Source organism: Paramisgurnus dabryanus, chromosome 12 (assembly GCF_030506205.2).
Source record: "Paramisgurnus dabryanus chromosome 12, PD_genome_1.1, whole genome shotgun sequence".
In the NCBI taxonomy this organism is placed as follows: Eukaryota; Metazoa; Chordata; class Actinopteri; order Cypriniformes; family Cobitidae; genus Paramisgurnus; species Paramisgurnus dabryanus.
The window spans coordinates 25,751,969-25,774,572 of NC_133348.1; the positions used below are offsets into that span (position 1 = coordinate 25,751,969).

General features: G+C 37.1%; 1 long non-coding RNA gene across 1 annotated transcript; it reads right to left on the reverse strand.

Moving 5' to 3' along the window:
* Window positions 1-8,400: 8,400 nt before the first annotated feature.
* Window positions 8,401-9,227, reverse strand: LOC135738687 (uncharacterized). The gene is made up of 3 exons (XR_010528756.2): window positions 9,161-9,227; window positions 8,817-8,878; window positions 8,401-8,657 (listed from the first exon to the last, which is right to left on the reverse strand). It is a non-coding gene; the product is annotated as an uncharacterized lncRNA (long non-coding RNA).
* Window positions 9,228-22,604: the final 13,377 nt, after the last annotated feature.

A 22,604-nucleotide genomic window follows, 5' to 3' on the forward strand; every position in this document is an offset into this window, starting at 1 on the left:
TTTCTTTCTCTTTCACTGTATAGAGATGCATCTCTTAGCTGCTCTGGATAATTTGATTTGCCTCTTTAGGTTGATTGGATTACAAGCCTGACATCCATGTCTATGCCCTTGCAACCCAAACAGGTCCACACACACACATGCACGCACATGCATGCATGCACACAGACACTGACCCCACTATGTATACTGTAAAAGTTATATTGAAACGGTTCGATGACATCTCACATTCAAGGTCAAGTTCATGGTCTATCTCATTGAAATTTGTACGTATTTTACAAGGTGGGTGATTCGTATGAATTCGTACGACCACATTCGTACATTTTTGTACGATTTGCTTTGACCCCTGTGACGTTGGGGTTAGGGACAGGGGGTTTGTTATTGTTTTTTAATGGTAAATTTTTTGCACAATTAACTTCTTACGAATGCATACGATTTTGCCAACTCGTAAAATGTATTTGAATTTTCATGGGACTATACAAATTTGTTTCAGGAACCATCTAGTCCACTAGAAGCAAAGACATCTGACCTTTAGTACAAACGATTTAGCATTAAAAATGTGACCACGGACCACAAAAAGATGTATATATACAGTATACATAAGCTGAATAAATAAGCTTTCCACTGATATATGGTTTGTTAGGATGGGACAATATTTGGGCAAAATACAGCTATTTAAAAAAATAGAATCTGAATGTGCAAAAAAATTTAAATATCAAGAAAATCACATTTAAAGTCCATATTAAGTCCTTAGCAACACATATTACAAATAATAATGACTTTTTGATATATTTATTCTAAAAAATTTACAAAATATCTTCATGAAACATGATCTTTCATAATATCCTTAAAAAAATCCATAATTTTGACCCATACAATGTATTGCTACAAATACCTGTGCTACTTATGACTTATGTTTTGTGGTCCAGGGTCTCAAATGTGCTTAGTAGACTACAAATAATATTTTCGCCTGACCATCTTTAGCCTGAGAACTCTAAACTTAATTGCAAACGAAAGCAGTTGTTTTTCATACCTAAACATGGCATTGATCATACTTGGACTTTTGAACAATACGCATCTCATGTATTGCTCATAGCATTTTCACATCTTTTTAAGCAAAGACAAAACAACATGAGCAAATATTAATCAGCACAGAATCCTATAGTCAAGCGAAACATAATAGACTCCACAAACACCTCCACTGCTCCTCTCGCGCCTCCATTGCTCCTCTTATTGATGTTTTCTCACAATGCCATGATGAGATGCGAATAGATGTGCTGATTGGAGATGGGCCTTCCAGTAATCTGCCCTCTATTCAACTCGTGTATATCATCCATAACAGCCGTCTGTCAGACCTGCTTTCCAGAGGAAATGGGACAGCGTTTGTACATGAACGAAAAAAAAAATAGTGATGCAATCAAACAAATATTGTCTGGGTTACGGGAAATCCTTTAATGTGGTGATTTTGCTGATTACGTTTGACATGCCAGTTTAATTTGTCAAGCCTTTTTAACTTGTTCAGATGTGATTTGTTCATGCTGAATCTACGCTGTGATCATTCTTGTAAAAATTGTAATTGGATAAAGGTTGGCCATTCAGTTTAATTTGGAAAAAATTGCTTTTATTTTGAGATTCATCATTCACTTGTTTTTAAAGATTGCTAATTTAAACAGCTCATTATTGATCTGAAGCTTTCATTAAAAATGCCAATGTACATGAATTTGATAGCACATCAAGATATATAAGAGATTTAATTATAAACACAGATTGGACCACAAAACCACAAAAGTCATGAGGGTATCTATTTTTACTTTTAGATTTATACATCATCTGAAAATAAATGACTAATTAAATGTAAACAAGCTTTCCATAGATATGAGTTTTTTTAGGATATGACAATATTTGGCCGAGATTGAACTTTGTAAATCGGGAATCTGAGGGTGCAAATCGAAATATTGAGAAAATCCAAATAAAGTCATAAACAACTGCATCCTCTCGCTCAAAAATAAGGTTTACGGTAGGAAATTAACAAAATGTCTTTATGGAACATGATCTTCACATAATATAATGATTTTTAGTGTATATATATATATATATATATATATATATATATATATATATATAATTTTGATCCAAACAATGTATTTTTGGTTTTTGCTACAAATATACCTTTGCAATTTAAGACCAGGTTGGTCCCAGGGTCACAAATATTTCAAGTAGGGATACACCACAAATAAAATTAAAAACTCAGCCGAATACCGAACAACCAACCAATTTTCCTTATTATTTTGCCAATTTTCTCACCATTGCACAAGTTACATTTTCAGAATTTACTTTTTACTATATTTATTCCCCATTTTTTTTTACATTCCAGCAGTCATTATAGGGCCACTTCTCTGATAAGACAGCTATAGATAAACCTGTTTAACTGTTCCATTTACATTCAACCACATAAATGAGTTTTGGCTAAGCAGATATTAATCCGATCTTGTATTCCCACGCAAAATGCATTACTATGCCTTAAGAAATTTGCTACAGCGCTTATATAGCACTGTATGTTGAGCAGCGTACACGCGCCTGGGTGCACGGTCAAGCAAGACCCGAGAGATAAACGTTTTATTTCTGGTTTAATATAAGTGTGTTTGTCATTGTAGGACTTTAGTGATTCTATGAAGTTTTTATTACATACTGCTGACACTCTTCGTCCTTCTATGACATGAGATGAAGAAGCTAGAGTCTCTTGTTCTCCGTGCTTGTGCATTCAGAAGATATCCAGGATCGCTGTTTGCTGTGTCTTTTTTCAAATGCTGCATGGTGTTCAGGATTTTGTTTTCATTTTAAATAATAAATGAAACTTGTAGCACTGTATGTTTTCGCGTCTTTCTCAGACACTTTGACTCAGTCCCTTTTTTTAAAAAAGTTGCTCACCAGCATTTTTTTTTTTCACAAAAGTTTCACAAAATGCCTTAAAGGAAACATAATATACATGATACAAATATATCAAATGAAAGAACAGACCCTCTGCTTTCAAACAAACAAACAAAAAACAACCAAACGGGAAAAAAACGTTTCATCCCATCTTAATTTGTTTTCTTTTTATAACCTCATAATGATTATCAAAACATGCACAGAGTTTAAAATGTTGAAAAACTAGTTTTTGCTTCAGTTTTTAATAAATTGGGTAAGAGTGGATAATTTAGTGGATAATAGCGGAATTGCAGATTACTGTAAAAAATTGGCAGGGAAATGTTTTCTCTTAATTGATGAGATAACTCATCAATGAGCAAAACATTGCTCCAATGTGACGAGATAACTCCTCAATGGCGGAGAAAGAGTTAAAATACTTTTACCAACATGTTTGCTGCATTTGCGTGTCACTCACTCTGCGCTTGTTAATTTGATTACTTCATCAAAGACCTCATTGTTCGGTAAAATTTATTTGGCCTTATTACTTGTTTGGCCAAACACCGAAAATTAGTTTTTTGCTATTTTCAGCCGAATAATTTTGGTTGCTGAACATTCGGTGCATCCCTAATTTCAAATATTTTAAACGGTTAATGATCATCATTGGAGTACTTGTAAGAAGTAGTGTGTATTCTGATTAGTAGTAGTATTTATACCACAGGGATGTTAAATGCTTTATTCTGATTGATTGGGAAATGTTCCATAGGTATGCATTATCTTTCAATAAACACACACCTAACCTGTCAAATACCTTTAAATAACCACCGGAGCTTTGTCTGTGGTAACCTTGGTATAAGCAGAATAACAGAATCCGATCCTTTGAATTATTTGAAAATCATGCACACCCATAACTCCGCTTCGTGTTGTGCTGCATTACCATCTTGGCTGTGCATAATTTTTAAATAAATCAACGGCTCATCGTCAATTATTCCTTACGTATTTTTATCATATTGCAAGCCTTTCAAAAAGCAACAATATAGATTTTGCTAAATATTTTGAATACTTTGAAAACTTCCTTCTATAGTTCTATTAAATGTAATTCGTGCCTAATACAACATAATGTTGGCCAATCATGCTAATAAATATACAAAGCAAAATGTAAAGGGGGGAATCACTTATTTGAGCCCAAGATCTGCCCTTCACATTACTTTGTTAAAGGTAGGGTAACACATTTTGAAAAATGCTAACGGTAGCCGCCTAGCAATGAAATCCCGATCCCACCCTCAAGTCAAATCGCTCTCCAAAGTCATGCCTCTTTCCAAACACATGAACACGCACAGATCAGACGGTCACGTCTCATGTCTCATTCACCAGTGAGAAAACTTTGCAGTACAAAGTGAATAACACTTCCAAAATAAAATAACCAACATAAACAACTGGTTTACATCAGAATTAGTTTAAGCACACGTTCGGTTGTGTAGACATAGTAACTATATCGTTATGCTTATCCGGAAAACGAACACAAATTTCATAAGCAAGCAACACAATGTTTCATCAAAGTAGAATATCTGAATCCATCTCAATACAAACATATCGCGTACCTACCTTACCAAAATAAACAGTGCAACGACCCTTTCAGACCCTTTGCCTCCTGTAGCTGTTTGCATCTCGCGGTAAAGCAGTAAAGTTACCGATGTTAATTTGGGTTTTTGCTCTTGCTGATCCAGGCAGTTTTTGCTGTTGTTGTTATAAAAGATGCATTTAGTTTTGTTGCTCCTGTGTAGGTTGTCAATTCAGCAGAAAAGTTTGGTGTTCTCGCTGTTTACAGACAGAGCGCACGTGAACGCGCCGATGACGTATGGTGTCTGCGTGGACTCCCTGCGCGGACTCCCTGCGCGGTGGGAATTCAAATTACGCTTACGTATGAGGGACAAAAAAGGTCCGTTCGGACCGAAATCTATGATTTGTTGAACATTTTTTGGTCCTACGCCTTTCACAGATGACATAAATTTTTACAAATACATTTAAACAACTTAACACAGTGATTGCTATCAGGATGTGAGGAGACTTTTAACCAGCATAACTAAAAATGTTTCAGGATCAAATCTGTTACCCTACCTTTAATGAAATCTTTACTCTGTACTCTTTGTGCAAGTACGTACACAAACAAACAAGAGCATCTATAGATCTCTCGCTTAATGCAACCCCTTTGTTCGATGAGTTTGATATACAGTGCTAAGACAAAACTATAATCTACACTGTCAGAAATAAAGGTACAAAACTGTACCTTTTATGTCACTGGGGCTGTTAGAAAAAAGTCTAAATATGTACCCTAGCTGTCAGTGGGCCAGCACCCTTTAAGAAGGTATGGACCGTGAGGTACAGATATGTAAACATTTAGTACTAATGTGTACCTTTGAAATACTAATATGTATTTTTGAGGTACTAATAAGCTCTCTTTGGTCTCAGCATGTACCTGTGAGGTACTAAAATGAAATCCTTAGGTGCAAAGCTGTACTTTTTGAAAGGGTACAGCCCCAGTGACAGAAAAGGTACAGTTTTGTACCTTTATTTCTAAGAGTGTACCTCAACAACCAACAGATTCACGCTGTTCTTTTCTCTACGCATGTTTAATACTTGTCTTCTAAAGTTCACCGCAGCTGAAACCTAATTTGAATTTGTGTAACACATTTTCTTCATTTTTCTCTCCAAACAGACTGGTTATGATATTTATCCAGCAATGAGCTCAATATTAGGTTTGGAGTGGTGCTTGAGTGCAAAGATGGAGTCATAATGAAGATGGGCTCTAGGGAGGGTTTAGGCAAAGCTGCAGACTTATATTGGCAATGCTTTATTAAAGGAGCACATTTATGAACTGCTGACAGTCTCTTAACTCTGTTTTCTCTGTGTGTATATCTCTCACACACACATTATCTTTTCATTTCTTGTCTTCAAAAATTAAATGGCCTAAATTGTTACTTCTTTTTATTGAGGAAATCCGTGCACTATATGAGGCCACGTACTTCAGCTGAAATTTGGATCAAAGAACAACGTATTACAGGGAAAAATCTTTTTTAAACAGATCTAAGAAATTCCAGCAGCAACAGCTGGTGTAAAATAACATTAGATTTCAGTGCTAAATTTCAGACTGTGCCAAATTGAGCACACTGGGGATCTTGAGCCTCAATTATGTCTGACTTGGTTGAGAGAAAAGGCTGAAAGGCAAACTATACAGAGTATTAAAAACACAGGGTCTCAGATTATATCAAGTTTCTTGAACTTTTGTGTACTTACATAAGAAAAAAACATTTAATATTTTGAACTTACTGTGTACTTACATGTTACATGCAGGTAAGTACACTGTCAGATTAAAAAGGTAGTTCCCAAGCAGTACCCTTAAAAAATCTCCCAATATGCACTGTTTTGGTATAGATATGTATACATTTGGTACCAGTAACTATCTGTGAGGTACTAGCACTCTTTGGTACCAATAGGTACTAATATGAACTTTTTAGATGTACTTTTTGAAAGGGGACTCTAAAAAAACAAACGGTGCTATATAGCACCAAAACAGTTGCTTTGGATCGTAACGATAGAAGAACCATTTTAGTGCCATATAGCACCGGTGAAGCACCAGTGAAGCACCAGTGAAGCACCAGTGAAGCACCAGTGTAGAACCATATAGGGGCCATATAGCACCACTATAGCACCACATATGGTTCTACATAGCACTATATGGTTCTACACAGGTGCTTCACTGGTGCTTCACCGGTGCTATATGGCACTAAAAATGGTTCTTCTATCGTTACGATCCAAAGCAACTGTTTTGGTGCTATATAGCACCGTTTGTTTTTTAGAGTGTAGGTACTGCTATAGTGACAGCTAGGGACCAGTTTTTGACCATTTTTTTCTGAAGAGCACAATGTAAAAATGTACACAATCGTTAAATTATACAGTATACTGTATAAAGACATATACAAAGTGTGATTAAATACCTATATTAATTGTCATATTTATAAAAAAAATATAACTTGTGTAACTAATAACAAATAAGCAGTCGATACCTTCTTAAATACAACTAGACATTTTCCCAAATTTTATAATTTTATAGTACTTTTATTTTTTCATTGTGTGTCAAATATTTCAGCTGATCAAACCAATATCAAACTGAATGTAGTTACAGTATATAAAAAGACATTCACTTTGAGTGAAAGCTACACTGAAAAAACAATGATGGGGTGTTTCTACAGATGGTTGGGTAAATATGGACAAATCCAACCATTAACTTAAAAAAAACAAGGTATTTGTTATTGGTTTATAAGTGAATTATGTACATTTACTTAAATTAATATTAAAGCTTATTGATATCCAGAACACTAAAAGTTAAACGAAACATATGTATTTATGATTTAATGAAGAGGTAATTGAGACCTAATATTGTGTCTGTGGTAATTCAGACAGAAATCCCACAGGGTTCTGGATGTTTCCCTTGGTGAATTCTTCTTTGTGTATTATACCAGAAGGTTGTCATTACAATCCTGTCGCTGTTCACCCACCGCATTACCAGTCCCATGTGAGACCATTAGTGAATGAAGATGTGCGGAAAGACAAAACGAAAAAGATGAACAAACAGCTCCTATGATTTTCACCTTAGCCGCTGGGGATGAGTCCACAACAGCTTTAAGTAATGATGTTCACAACGCATCACGAACCGCAAAACAAACACCATGACAACAGTGATTCACTATTGATCAGAAAAAAATCCAGCAAATGAGTAAGACGTATGCCACATGAACAATTTACTATAAGCTTCAATTCATTAGCATTAATGGCATGAAATAACAAAAATACTTTTATTACTTTCACAGCATTTACAATTCATTGCTACACTGTTAACGATTTCCCTGTATTTTTACAGTACGGTACTGGCAGCACGGTTGCCAGTAAGTTACTGTATTTTGGTTTTACAGTACTGTACTGTAATACCATTTTACAGTACACAAACTAGTACTGTATAGTTACAAAGCAGTACTGTACTGTAATTTTACAATATTTTATTACAGTAGTCTATTTTTACAGTAATTTACTGTAATGTCTATATTGACCCATAAATACTATTAATTACTTATTACAGTTAATACAATAATATTATATATAATAGCTAGATATTTAGGTTTAAATCTATAGTAATTAATATGGTAAAAATGCTAAATTAAAACATAATGAATTAAAAGGCAATCCAAGCAACGTATGTATCAAAATTTTATTTAAAAAAAACATTTAATTGAAACAAAACATATTTAAAACAAGATTTAAACAATAATAAACATATAAACAAGTTAAATAAAATAAAATAAAATCAAAAGGTATAAACAAGTTTGGAGACCCCTGCTGTAACATATTTAACTCAGGCAAATAGGACACTGGTCCGTAGTTTGAAGTTTTCATTTTAAAGTCCATCATCGACTAAAGGGTAACATTTCACTGTGGTAAAAAGAACACTGGCCCATAGTTTTAAATATTCTACTTGAATTTCATTTAACACTAAAAATAAATGCATTAAACTGTGGCAGACAGACCACAGTGGCCTTTACTTTGAAGTCGTCCATTCGAACTCAATCAGGGACTGCATGAAGCTGTTCACATGGGGGTTAATCGCCACAGCTTTTCTCTGCACCAAGTTCCTTGTCTTTTTGCTTGCTCCTTGTCTGGATGTGCACTTTTTCCCATCTTTGGACTTAATTCTATCCAGAAACCTGTTAGAAATATCATAAACATTAAGTCAACAAATATAAGATAGAAAAAGATTTTTAAAAAACTAAACTCAGCCTTGAACTTACTCCTATTCTGAAACCTCTTGCTCTTATTCTACTGTTCCACACCTAATTACATTAAAATACAGAAGATTCACTTACCGCTGAACAAACTCTTTCCTCAATGGACAGCATCCACATGGATCATGTCATGATTGAATGTCCTGAACAGAAAGTAAAATTGTTACTGATTTGGACACAACTTTTTATTCTGAAAACAAAATCTTTTGTCAATAAAGTCCAGGGACACCTCTGCTAAATAAATACAATTATTAAATTTCTTATAACCAAAGTCTGAATATTTCTGTTTGTATATTTCTACATGGCAAACTAAGACAATTCTGTACATGTTGTGTATGGTCGTGTTACAGTGTTGTGTGTGGGAATTGTGAATGAGTGTATACATGGGTATTTAAAGAAGCTGTAGTGGTAAAGTACAAACTTACCGAACATAATGTGCTTGGTGTGTGTCTGGTGTCACCCGTTGTGCCTCCACATCTGCCTTAACTCCTGAAAAGTGCAAGGACATTCAGATAAACTACAAATAAAAAGTGATTAGCCACATTCCTGTGTACTTTTACATGTGACGGGAAAGCATTTAATATTGCAGTCAAAAAAATACATGACTTGTAACTGTACATCATGTACTTGCCTGGTTCCTTTAAAGATGATCCATATTACCCAATCCAGCTTACAAGCAATGGTAAGACTGTAAAAAAGACAAATGTTACAAAATCTGTTAGCCATAGAAATAAATAGACATTGTGAAGGAAATGGTAAAAGAAAATTTAGTAACACTTTACTACAATAGTTTATTACTTAACATTTGGTAATGCCTTAGCTAATATGAACTAACAATGAACAATATATTTTACAACATTAATAATATTTGATAATGTTCATTGTGCAGAGACAAAGTGATTGATTTAAAAATGTATTAATTATCATGCTATGCTAACAAATAAAACCTTTCTGTAAGTGTTTAGTCAGTTGTAAAACAAATATATATATATATATTAGTTGTTATATTATATATAAATATCTAAATAAGCCTTTTTTTTATTATTATTCTATAACATCTTGTCTACAGAAAATCTCTGAAAATGTCTCGTTTAGTGCAGAAAATAGCGATTTATAGTGACAAGGTAAAAAGACTGCCCCTAATGTTTAACCCGGACCGGCTGCGGTGTAACACGCTATTTCACGCAAAGTTTTTTAACTAAGTAGCTAGCTGCTCACTTTAAAGATAAACATGATCGCCTAAATCTGAGCAATCCTGGTGATGCCAGTTTCCTACACGATGTTATAATGGACTATTTTACATCCAGAGATGAAGGATCAGATGACAGAGACGAGAAGGCAAAGGTACGTAAATGCGGAGCCCATTCTCTTTTCGTGCATTGATTTGATGTGTTTTGGAAACTTATATATACTGCATGTAATGCATCTGAAGTGGTGGAAACAATATGCCATAAAAATTTATTGGACAACTTACTGGACGTGTAAAACGCTTAAGAGAAGATATTCTCTGCTTTTGCTGATAAACCGTAACGTTAATATAATAACAACAACAATAAGCGCGGCAATCCCTTACGTTCATCTGATATTAAGATGAGCCCAGGTCTGAATTATATTTGGTCGAAGTTAAAGCTGCGATGAGTTCGATGCATGTATCCAGTTAAATATGAGGTTTCTTGTTTTCACTTCTGTGGAGTAGTTCGGTACTACTGTCTGTTTACAACCACGAGTCAGCCTTGCCAAACAGTCGAACTTAATACTTTTCTCTGACGCTAACTGAACGGATGAAACGCCGAGATAAACGACCATTATGCTGGGACCGCAAGACCGCGCTGGCGGGTTGTCTTTGTCCATTTCGTTAAAAATAGTTTCATTGTCACCACACTTTCAACACCATATAAACTCACCAAAACCCTCATAATTTAGTTAAAACAACCCTATATTCATTAATAAAGGTGTAAAGCGAGTTAAAGCAGCGGTAGACATCTGTGTGTAACGTTAGCTTACTTTCTGAGGGAGATTGAAACTTTGTTGGCGACCGTTTTTCTCTCTCATTGCACGTTTAAAACAATATTGTGACAAACTATTGACAACATTCTTAAACTAAAAATTAAGTTTTCATGAAACAGAAATATTTCAAACTTACCGAACTGCCAGAAATCAATCGTCCTCCTTCAGCTGCAGCCAGGAGTTGTGCTCCCTCCCTCTGTGTGATTTGACTCTGGTGCACTTTCTCTGATTATTGCAAGTACACCTGGCACATTACAGCAATGGCTACAGCAAGGTTACATCAAGACCAAAATATACTGTAAAATTTTCCCGCTCAAACAAATTTACCCAGAATGCATTATGAACTGCAGTACTGTACTGTAATGTACACATACAGTATAGTACTGTGGATTTTTACAGTAATGTACTGCTAAATCTACAGCGACATCTAACAGTGTAATTATGTTTAAAGATATATATAAGTGCATTCTTCATGTATTAGGTTGCATAATTAGCATTAGTTAATGGACATCATTTAAAAATGAGCAATAGTCAACCTACATCTATGGCATTGAGTAATGTAAGGTATTTTGTATTATTCATAATTTCATTTGGTCTTTTTGTGACAGGAAAGCCAACCACATAATCAGATGAATGGTTTAGCATAACAGATTTTGGTCAGGATGTGATGCATTCCATCCCAAACACACTTTAAGACCCAAACCTAGACCAAGACCACATTTTTTGACCCAAACTCAAACCAAGCCTTCACATTCTTGTAAACAGTCTCATATTAAAACCACACCTTCTGAGACCCAAACACAGACAAAGATCAGACATTCTAGTATCAGGAACCAGATCAAGATCAGACAATCAAAGACCAAAACTCAGACCCAAATCAAGACCACACATTCTAAGACTGAGAACCAGACTAAAACAAGACTTTCTTTGATCTAGATTTTTCAAGAGTCAAACCCAGACCAAGACTGGACCTTAGAAAGCCATTTTCAAACAAATATTCTGGAAACTACACTGATAATGTCTCACAGGATTTTTCATGGGATCATTTGATTGTAAATCATTCACACTGCCAGTGATTTTCTGGAATCTCGTAAAGGTACCACATAGACATGTAACATTAGGGTGTGACCTAAATGTTGGTGGAACTTTGTCTTAAGTTTGCTTACAACAATAACATTTCTATCATTTCTCTTTCGAGACACCACACTTATGCATTTTTTCTGATTCAATCATAAACTAGCGTATCACGAACCGTTCCATTAAACTGGGAAACTCGGCTTCAATCTTCAATTGCAGATAGTTAAAGGGGTGTACGTTTCCAGATTTTGAATGTTGATCTGCATTTAAAATCCCTGGTCAAAGAGTTGAACCATAACCACGCCATTGCGACGACAGGTGTGTCCTCATTACGAAACCCCTCTTACGGCAATGTTCCTGGCTTTTGTCCACTCATTCCAGGACAATGTTACTAGGATCCCATCCTGGGATAGATCCCAGGATGAAGGTGTTTGCATTCACACAGACAGCAGTCTGGAAATTCAATGGCAATATTCTAGGGTCAAAACTATATGTGTGAAAGGGTTTATGATTCAGATCAAGATAACGCCCACATCCTCTTATGCTGCGTTTACACCAACCGCGTTTCGGGTGTCAAAATCGCGTCTACCGCGCCTAGTTTGCCACTTGAACAGTTTGAATGCATTCGTGTGTGTAGAGCGAAGTAGATGCGTGGAAAATGCAAGCATTTGACCCACGTCAGAGGCAAACTCCGCTTCTTGTGGGAGGGGCAAGTGCTATGCGGTTGTCTGTTTGCAAGATGGCTGATGTTGATTGTGCATTTATCGAGAGTTACCAGTTTGTATTTGGTAACCTTACTATAGGGGGAAAATAAACGGTGCGGGTCGATAAACGTCACGTGACTCAAAAGTGAAGTGTGTATTACAACTTACCAGGGCTGCGTTCAGCCCCAACACAACGTTTATTAAACAGAAACGGTGATGCATTGAACACCCTGTTGTGATGACGCAAGAGTTGCAACTACGGTAGCTGAGAGGCCATTCTTTATGTTCTTTTTTAAATGTTTCTAAAGCCTGATGAAATCGTTATAAATGTGTTTTTAATACTGTAAAATACCCTCGATGTTACAGTTACTGACCTTGCCTTCCAGAATGAAAGACAACATTCCAACTTCAACCCATTGAGCGAGCTTTCTCTTTACTATCGCGTGGTTTTATACATCTTGCCGCTGATTGGGCCGACATTTCTGACACACCCACCAAACAAGAGAAAACGCTTCTAAAACCTGTTGCATTCCGTTGCACACCGTTTCCAGGAAACATGTCGTTCAACCCGGAAACCGTAGCAAAACGTTGCGCACCGGTGTGAGATTGAACGTGCCCCAGGTTGCCCAATGTCCTAACTGACACTCTTCCAAGCGAAGTCATTTTTATTCCTGTATCCTCTATAGAATAAGAATGTATAGCTCCGGGTGACTGCTCACGGACAATATCAAGCGTTGGTTGAATGAGTGAATGAGCTCAATTCGCGCCTTTCGCGTGAACTAGAAGCGCAAATGAGGCGGTAATGGCCGTTTCACACGGTACGCGGTAAGCGGCAAAATCGCCGCGCAGCTTCAGCTTTTCTCTTGTATTGGAAGCGTTTTGTGCAGCATTTAGTGCAAATATGTTTATCTTCAACGGCGCCTGTCATGAAGTACCATGTCCGGAGAAGGAATAGGATTTTGGGTGCACGAGCAAGGCGCGTGGACCAACTCCGCTTCACCTCTGTAACCGCCCCCGTTTTGCCGCTTTCCGCACGTCTCCTATTGAAAAAGAACTAAACACTCGCGGTTGCCGCGTACCGTGTGAAACGGCCTTAACGCGTATTCACATTGACTTAACATCACTCGCGCTTCACGCCTCTACCACGGTTTGTGTAAACGCAGCATAAGACCCAAACCAAGTTCAAGACCACCCCCTCTAAAACCATACCCTTTAAGACCCGGACCTTTCAAGATGCAGCAGGACCAACACCACAAGATCAACACTCTCAATCTGAGGTTTATGCTCAACTATATTCAATTCAGAATAAAAGTCATTCCAGTACTGCTCATTGCACACTGTGTTAACCTTTTCACAGTAAACGTTCTGATTTATGTTTTTCATTTATTTTCAACACCATCTGGTGAAAATCCCTTCTCATGCTTTGACATCAGCATAGACCTTTTTGTTTTAATTAATTCATTTCTGTCAATCCCTCTCTGTCCCTGACATTGTATCTGTCGAACACTAAATGCAGAACACTAGCTATTAGTAAGCTCTTCACTCAGGCATAAAATTATACCCGTGGGCCCCATAAACTAAGAGTTTGTGGAAGATTACATCTATGTATTAGTATGTGTAGTGTTTGTGTTTCAAGAGCCCCAGTGCACCTTCAAACTCCCACTGTCATGCTCTCTTCCTACATCAGACACGTCACCTTGGTGACAAAGCATTCATAGAAATCTTTAAAAGCATCATAAAGCTACATGAGAGTTCAGATATAGTGGCCAGCCACGAATCATCCAAAGATTACATTGGACTCTGTAATCATACAGTATTAGATGTGAAATCACAAATGAAGCTAGAAACATTATCTACTGATTTAATTATTTAAGTATTTATTTTGCTTCCATTCTTGTTACACAATTTTCTTTTGAACATACAAATAGAAAAAACACCAACAAATTAAGAAAACATCTTTGTTACAGTAGTTTAACAACACATGTGCTGCAGATAATTGCAATGCGTTTCTGTATTTGTTTGTGTTATAAGGATTTAACACCTTTTTGGATTTGTTTGTGTAACGTGTTACAAATCCTGAAAACATTAACAAATACAGAAACGTGCTACAAATCCTCACAACACAAACAAATACAGAAACGTGCTGCAAATCCTTCTCACACAAGCAAATTTAGAAGCGAGCTGCAATACCAAGAACACAAACAAATACAAAAACATGTTACAAATCCTCACAACACAAACAAATACAAAAACGCATGCAAATCCTTATAACACAAACAAACACAGAAATGCATTATAAATCCTTGCAACACAAACAAATACAAAAACGCATGCAAATCCTTATAACACAAACAAACACAGAAATGCATTATAAATCCTTGCAACACAAACAAATACAGAAATGTGCTGCAAATACTCGCAACATAAACAAATACAAAAACACACTGCAAGCAGGACCAACAACAATGAAACTCTTCAGGGGATCACAAAAAGTAATGTGCCGGTCTGGGAAATATTTTGGTTCCCTTATCATCGTCCTTGGAGTCTATGTATTGCTGAAACTTACATATCATCTATACGTTGTGAGGATTTTTTATTCGTTTTTTTTTTTTGTCTTGTGAGTATCTGCAGCGCATGTGTTGTCAAACCGACAAAGATGTTTTTTGTTTTTTTTTGATTTGCTGGTGCTTTTTCTATTTGCATGTGTTTTTTTCATTGCAGTGCAGTGACACCTGTCGGCTACCGTACATTGTAATTATTCTTTAGTTTAATACTTTAGAATACATTTCTAAGAACTTCCCTAAAACGTCCCTATTTTATAATCTTAACATGCTTATTTATTATTGGCTCACAAAAGGAAAATCTTATTGTGCGTCCTCATCGCCAGGGGCTAGCAACAGTGGATCGACGCAATCTTATTAATTTTAATTGAAGATGAGCGACTCTTGGGCAACATGAGCCACAGCGACGTTTGGCGACAAGAACTGGGTGTGTCCAGCTACGTGACAAAGTTGAGAACAGTTCAACTTTATGCAAATTATGAGGGACTTTCTGGAACAACAGCCAATGAGAGTGAAGCAGTGAAGTTCACGTCTTTCGTCATTTAATGAGAGGACGGTTACTCATTTGTTTATAGTTGTTACTAGGACAACCAGAATTAAAAACACCACCTTAAAGAGCCTCATTGAAAGAGACTAGCAACACAGAGTCGCTGGTGGTGTGCTCAGATCCTCAAAGGATAAAAAGTGGTTGCAAGTTGCAGTTTGGAGGACAGAGGATAAAAGTGAGAGATGGACAAAGGAGTGCAGTGCACACCTTGTCTTAGCAGACACTCACAAAGTTGTGAGAGCGAGAGTGAGGGTCTCCAGGGAGAGAGAGTTACTCGGAAGCTTGACATTTACAGATGTTACACTCCATACTCTCTAACCAGATCCAACATGCCATTTCTCCTACCTTGTTGCCTTGTAAAAGTAGCCTGTTCGGCCAGGCCTACCTCATATATGTCGCAAAACTGGCCCTTCCCATTTGGGGCACTTGAGGAAGTAAACTATAGGTTTAAACCCCTGGAAGTCTACATAACAGGAAATATAACTACAAGATGGAGCCCATCCACAAAGAAAATGTCAATCCACTTCGCCCTTGGCAGCGGCTGACGCACATTTTCAATTTAAATGCGACCTGGTGCTCATGTGAGCAATACCAATTCAACCTTGAGTGGCTGGTCTCCGGATGGGCCGGATATTCAAAGCGACAGGCTGGAATGTTTTATTCCTATGGCGGGCTGTTTGTGCATTAGCATTTGCTGTAGTAGAAGTGAAACGCTTTATGTGTGTGTGTGGATACACTGTGTAGGAGGGTAAATGGTCCAGGATGTCTTGAGAAACAATTAGACGTGCATTTTCAGGAGCAGCGTTCATCTTTTTACTCACTGTAGGTTAGACAGAGATGTAATAGCTCTTGCTCTCTGTCACTTCAACAGGAATAGAGAATTCCTACATCGCAATTACAGCTAAAACACTTGCTCCTTTTTGCCAAACTGAACGACTCACCGCCCGTGACAATCACAGGAGATCTCAGCCATATGTCTTCATTGAAATGAAAGATATTTCACTGTTATACGATGAGCTTTTTAGTGTCAAAACACCAAGATGTAGCCTATAGCACCGTTTCTCAACCAGGGGGCCGTTGCCCACTAGGGTGCCTCAACAAACTTTCAGGGGGCCTCAAATTGACTTAAAAAATGACAAAACAAGCATGAAAATGAGCTAAAACAACTAAAAAAAAAGATATTACATTATTATCATATAATAATGTTTGGTTATTTTTGTAACAAATATACATCTGTCTAGATATGCCAAAACTCTAGTCTTTTAGGGAATGTATATTTAAATTCTATTCTATTAACTTACATTAACAAAGATTAATAAATATTGTAACAAATGTATTGCTCATGGTTTGTTCATGTTAGTTAATACATTAACTAATGTTAACTAATGAACCTTATTGTAAAGTGTTACCATAAAAAAATGCCATTTTAAAAAGGCCATTTTATAATTAAAGTTGTGTTAAAGTCATGACTGCACACAGCTCATTCCATCCCAAAAATGTTATAGAAATGTTTCTTCACAGTAAACCCTTTACTCACATTATACAGGCCATGGGTTCTCAACCTTAATCTTTTTAAGACCCCCTTATTTTCCACAACATTATTTGAAGCCTCTCCCACATAGTTTCTACCAAATAAAATATATGATGTATATCACTAGGATGGTGTGAGGACTGTAACTGTATTATTTGATTGCTCAAGCATCCAACCCTGTTTTTTATAAAAAGTTTTTATAAAAGAAAAATTAAAATTTATATCATCAATTTATTTTAATAGACATTTATCAATACAGTACAGTACAGTTCTGTTTTGTGGAGATATCAAATTCTCCAAAAAACACAAATATAACTGCAAGTTATGCTACAGTAATAATACTTCACACTTAGAGTTTGTTAGAGTTCAGTTGTTGAAGTCAATTGTAAGAAAATTAACTGGTTATTACCACCACGGATTCACACCTGTGATTTTCTTCTGCAGTATGCAAAAAAGTCTGCAATTTTTCCTTTTATTACAGACTTGCATATGCATTGCATGTATTTTAGCATGCACATCATGTTATAATACGTTTATTTTCTCTCCTCCCATTTCGCCAATAGGCATCACTGAATAATTGATGGCTGGAACCAAGTGGTGGGTTTTGTAGCTTGTATGATCCATCTTTAATTTCCAGCTTCATGCCAGAAGATTCATCTGCATTTCCCGTAAAACAACACAGATGTTAACACCCAACAACGCTCCCTCCAACCAATAAATTATGAATTGTCACAAATATATTTTATACATTTGAATATATTCTGAACATGTTTTTTTTAAAGAGCATATATTTCATTGCTAAAAACAACGTTGTATTATACCAAACAAACAACAAGTGTCCCTGATTGGCCAGCTAATCTGTATGTTGTTATTAGCCTGAATACCTCTGATGTCAGCTGGAAATGTGACGCTCCTTACCATGTTTGAAAGATTCGGTCACAATGCAACACTGACAGGAGTTAACTTGAAGCTGTGAGTCCAAGCGGGAGGAATTATGATAATGTCGATCTTGTCTACATCAGACCATAGGTGCTCTTTAAACTTTGATGTATATGTATGTTAGAGCCAGCGAAACCTCTTATATTCTGTCACATGTACTTAAACTACGATGCTGAAGACACACACGCACGCACGCACACACACAAACACACACACACACACACATTCTGGTTTCCATGTTTTGTGGGGACATTCCATAGACGTAATGCATTTTATACCATACAAACTGTATATTCTATTCCCCTTACCTACCACATTCCCTAACCCCAACCATCACAAAAACCTTTCTTGTACCTTAGATTTTCAATAAACATCATCTTGTTTGATTTATAAGCTTGTTTCCTCATGGGGACATCAAAATGTCCCCACAAGGTCACAAAAACACTGGTATTCCTATCTTTGTGGGGACAATTGGTCCCCACAACGTGATAATTACCAGGTACACACACACACACACACACACAGATACAGATGGTTACACACACAGTTAGAGAGAGAATAATACAATGAAAGTGGAAAAAACACTGAATAAGAAAGCGTTATTTCACATTACATGAGATGTGACCTTTTCAAAACAACATATTTTTAAACTTACCCTGTATTTCTCTCTCACTTTCTTTGTTTTTCACACATAAGACAGACAATCAAACTGAAAAATACACTGCTGACACGTGTGACGTCTCATGCTTAACGAGAGAGAGAGAGAGAGAGAGAGAGAGAGAGAGAGAGAGAGATTACTCTTTAACAATTTTACTGTTTTATCAGCATTGCCTTTTAAAGGTTATGTAAATTGCCTTTTTTCCCTACTACAGCAAGATGTCTGTGCAGGGCATTTTATTAAATTGGATCTTAAAACTCTCCCCTAAAAGTACATAGATTTTTTTTTTTCAGAAGGGTGATGATATCAGGATAGAAGACAATGTGTGTTGTGTCCAGAGATGGACAGTAATGAAGCAATTTTACTTAATACTAAAGTAAATCTTTCAAATATAAAATACTGGAAACATTTTAAATAAGTGGCCGTGTATAAATATCACATATTGCATATTGATGGTTTCATCAGCAACAACATATGGACTGTTTACACTTGGTATTAAGATGTGTTTTCGTCGACCGGAACACAAGTGGACGAGAGAGACACATCACGTTTACACCTGGTATTTAAATCCGTCTCTTTTGTTCACTTTCGACCGCTTCTTTCCTGAATACTGTGAGGGGGTGGTCTGTCGAGATGGTGGGCGAGTCTCTCCACTGTCATTTAAATGCGAGCAGGAGTAATGAAGAGTTGATATGGACGTAAACTAATATTATGTCGAAGTCCACTGATTGTGTTTCTCTGATATTTCAATTGCATCAATTGATGAAATAAGATTGCGCAACTTTCACACGCTTGCAACATGAAACTGCAAAGATCAGCCGCTTTAGTTTTATCAATGAAAGGCTAAAAATAGCGCGGTGCACAGTGTGTTCGCGCCAAGAGTCAGAAAAGATGTAAAACATTGTGTTCAATACCTCAGATTAGATAAATGGGGGGAGAGAAGGTGGTTTCCTGTGGCTGTTTAAACACATTCAACCACATGTGCGTTTACACAAAAGCAATACGATCAAAGGGTTTTCGACTACCTCTGAATGTGGTTGAAAGTGGTCGAAAGTGGACGAGCTCAAATCGTATTGAACACCACCTGGCATTAACGTCGTCGACTTGCGATCTTATCGATGAAAACGCATGTTAATGCCAAGTGTAAACAGCCTCATAAACAAACAACTTTTTGTGGACTAAATGCAACTTCCTGTAGATTTCCACATAGAATCAAAAACAACAGAGTTCTTTTACAGCAGTTTATTTCTGATAACAAGAGAAATAAATGCTAAGTAAATAAAATTTGTTCATATATCATATTTAACGCATATCAACTATTACACTGAGCTAACGTTACTGTGTAAAATGTTTGTATACAATGTTCCCGGTATACACTGTGCGATTTTAAATAGTCTTTTAGGATTGTTGCTTGCCACACTGTGAGATCAAGATCGTAGTTAAGTCCATGTCACACTATATGATCTCAGTTTCCATCAATGTCAGACTGTACGAGTTTAAAGACTTTTAAAAACCGGATGCACACAAACAAACGCACCCGCTGAAGCGAAGGCTAGCAAATCTAAACAACATCTACCGTTTATTTTAATCATGACTTTTCTCGAGCATAAAAAACGAAGGAGACGAGTACCTGGCATTTAAATTTCCAGATCGATTTCTCTCCAGGCTGCTTCATTTTTATCCGATCATGGTACAGTGGCAATGACACGTTGTACAAAGACTCTTTATCTCTCCATGACTCCACAAGTTTTTCCTCCTGCTGTACAGTCTACCTGGCTCTTGTTGACATGATGGCTGCGTCCGAAAACTCAAGGCAGTGACTCGTTGCCTCGCTGCCTCATGAGGAAATGACTTCGGAGGCATGAAGACAGCTCAGAGAAAGACTTTCGGACACACTTCAAAGGCAGCGTGTTTGAAATATAAACAGAGAGCGCCTTTGTGATAACTAATCACATATTTGAAAACTACAATACTAATTTCTCGCTAGAAATGCAATTAAAATGTGTAAAAAGTGAACATCTACCTTTATTTACACTAAATTTTTGCTCCAGTCGCTTCCTTGGCTGCCATTTTATTTTTTCGATCTTGACCAGGTTCGACCAATCACCTTCTTATTGTACGCCCACGCATAGGTATCTCAGGAGACAGGAAGTAAACCTAACATTGAATTTGGACATGGCTTGATGCCTTCCTGTCTTGGAAAGCTGCAGCAATTTAGGGCGCATTCACACTATCCAAACCAAACCGCGCTCGGGCGCGTTTGACCCCCAAAGCCTGGTTTGTTTGACTAGTGTGATCGCTCTGTTCCGTGCCCGGGCGCGGATTGTTTAATCGTGCCACGGCCAGGTTGCAGAGGTGGGCCGGAGCGCGGTTCACTTGGGCTCAGGCGCGGAAGGCTGTGGTGTGAGCGCGATTCAAAAGGTGAAGACGTCAGCTGCGCGACCACTCACCTTCATCTGCCTCCGTAAAAACCTTTTGCTGCGAGCAGCGGGGTAACGTGAATATCCGAGCTGCACACGTGACAGATCAACTAAGCAATATGATGACATGTGAGAGGGCTGTCTGTAATCGCGCACCAAATGACTCAGAATAAAAAACACAGACTTATCATTACGGTGGGTTCCAGTGTTAAGAGAGCGCTTTACTTCCTGCTTTTTTCAAAACAATCGCATCTTAATGACGAAAGCGCGCCCGGACTCGGATCGATTAGAAGTACAGTGTGAGTGCGTGCATCTGGGGGAGTAGGGAGGGGTGACAATCGCGCTGGGGCATGGTTTGGTTTGGATAATGTGAGTGCGCCCTTAGAGTTTTCGGACACAGCCTTTGTCTGCGTAAGAGATTTGTTGTTGTCGCGGCACTAATTGCTTCATCGGGTTCTGTGCTTCTATTGGTTATTGAGCTGCCAGTTGGCGTAGGGAGATGTCACACAGCAGGATTGTGTCTCAAAATTTCTGACACTGCCAGAATTTTGTCGGAAGAAAATTTTTATCGCAACGGTCATTAATCGGCTGTCTGTGAACATGTCAAACTAGCGATCATAGACGGCAGATTTTAGCCTGGGATTCCAGAAATCTTTTAGGATTTCAAAATTTGTTCCAGACAGCTAAATCGTGGCTGAAATCTCACAGTGTGCACCAGGCCTAAGCTACAGGTCCTTGATTTCTTGACTGGCTGCCAAACCTCTCCAGAAAGATGTGATCCATTCTCGTCATCTCCCCTCATCTTTAGCAAACCAAATCATTTTATTTTCAACCAGATATTTGTTTCAAAGTTTAGCCACTGATAAATAAATACAGCTTGGAAGTTCACTTTGGTCCATGCGCGTAACCGCAACAATGCGCTTCTATAAACAACCCTGCATTTTGATTGGTTGGGATGGTAAAATTTTATGACGTCGTGACACTGTTATTTTTTTACACCAGCTAAAGGGGGCTTACCTTTAAAATGGTTGTATTACTCCAATATATGTCAGAAATAGAGGTTGTTGTTTTACAATTTATACTTTAAAAATCTAGTACTTTCTTACATTTTCTTAAGTAATTTTTTTTTACTAGGGTAACAGTAAGACAGCACTAGATTCATTATGTAATTAGTGTGTAGTATAATGTAGTGAAGTAAAAGTTTTCCACTCAAGTATAGATACAAAAAAATTACATGAATAGAGTAAAAATATTTTAGTATTGTTCACCTCTGGTTGTGTCCTTGTGTGTGCAGTTGACAGGACACAGCATGACAAAAGTTAAATGTTTCATACTCAATTCTGAATAAAAATGTATGTAATGAAAAATTTATTTTTTGTTTCACTGCCACCGATTCTCAAGTCACACAGCAAGATCCTTATTAAA